Source organism: Daktulosphaira vitifoliae, unplaced genomic scaffold (genome assembly GCF_025091365.1).
Source record: "Daktulosphaira vitifoliae isolate Bord-2020 unplaced genomic scaffold, ASM2509136v1 Scaffold_4, whole genome shotgun sequence".
Taxonomy (NCBI): domain Eukaryota; kingdom Metazoa; phylum Arthropoda; class Insecta; order Hemiptera; family Phylloxeridae; genus Daktulosphaira; species Daktulosphaira vitifoliae.
In genome coordinates, this window is record NW_026099575.1 from 15,124,656 (window position 1) to 15,126,559 (window position 1,904).

Below are 1,904 nucleotides of genomic sequence, written 5' to 3' on the forward strand. Positions count from 1 at the left end.
TTTTTATTGTTAACGAAAATGACCCAAAGTTAAAAAAAAAATAGTAATAATATGCTTTTGCTGTAAAATAAGTCAATTCTAAAAACTATTGTATGACTGTTATTATTTCTAAGGCATAAGATGAAAGCATATAAAACGATAAGAGCATATAATATTTAAGAATATTAATTGATAGGAAATGTTATTTTACTTGCATGTTATCTAATGAAATTATGTTTTAGCAAAGCTCATATAATAAATTATCCGTAAAAAAAATAAACTTAAAGTTTTTGCAATCGTATTTCTACGTTATCTAAACTTCCTTTTCAACACAGAAATAAAAAAAATTCTTAAATAAAAAAAATTAACTCTAATTTGACGAATAAAGCTCTTCCTTTACGTTATAATACGTGCAAACCATTAGCATCTAATGTTAGTGAGTACTTAGAATAGAATGATTTGTTTTGCTCATGTGAAAATTATGTCATCATTGGCTTAATTAAATAATAAATTATTCGGATTAGACAAAAATATATATTTTTAATGATTGAGAAATTGCATAAAAATAAAAAAAGACGTATCGTAAAGATATAAGAAAAAAAAGACATAAAGACATGGTTACCTAAATAGATATTAAATTAAAATAATAAGCGTCTATAATGAATTTGTTTTTAAGCGGTATAGAGTTAAGCATAATGATAATATAATTTACTTGTAATGATAATAATAATGTTATATGTAAAATATAAAATAGACCTTAACCTAATTGCTGACATCTATAGCTGCATAGATATATTTACCCTTGAAAAAATCGAAACAAATATTTATACCTAATAAATAATAATTGAACGTTACTGTGTTCATTATCTTTTATAACTTACATCATCGATATATAACTATATTTTTTGCCATCTATGCAAATCATCTAAACCCCATAGAAAAAATAGAGAAATGTATTATATTGTAGGTAAATTGCAAAGACAAACAAATCGTATGTGTATTNAACGTTACTGTGTTCATTATCTTTTATAACTTACATCATCGATATATAACTATATTTTTTGCCATCAATCATCTAAACCCCATAGAAAAAATAGAGAAATGTATTATATTGTAGGTAAATTGCAAAGACAAACAAATCGTATGTGTATTTTATGTCAATTAACCAGACTGCGATTTTAGACGAATAATAAAATTATAATCTTAAAAAATAATATATCAAAATACTCGTATTAATGTTTAGCGATAACGATAATAAATAGAACTATTTTCGGCTTACTGCCTTTTTTGTTGATATATTATGTTGCTATTATATTTTAATAAAATGTTTGGATTCGGACGAATGTGGAGATGTATAACTACATATCGTCAAATAGTATCAAATTGTGTACTAAATGTTGAAAGTCTTGTACGTCACGTGTTATACCTAGAACTATTTTTATACACTGTTTATACATGTAGTTGCTATAGGATAAAATAGCTTCAACCGGCTTTAAAAAATACTTTGAACACTTGAGCATACAATTAGGCGCAATACTCAGCTGTAGGTTGTATAGGTCAATAACTGTAGTAATTATTAAATTTATAGCAGTCGATAGCATATCATTTAGAGGCAATCAAAAATGTAAATGCGTTACTTGAATGCAGAAACAATTATTGTTACACTTAAACTAAAACACATAATTCTACTGGTGTTATTATAATAATTAAAACAAAAAATATACATATCAAGTCAATGTTGGCATACATATAAATATTTTATAGTAAGTTGTATATGAAATAATCAACAGTGTTATTATAATCAGTTTAGTATGTATCCGTTATTGTCCGGCAAACACTTATATATTTATATACATTTGTATGCATAGTTGTTTAAATACATTAAGTATATGTATTTTTAAATATATATATATATATATATATAT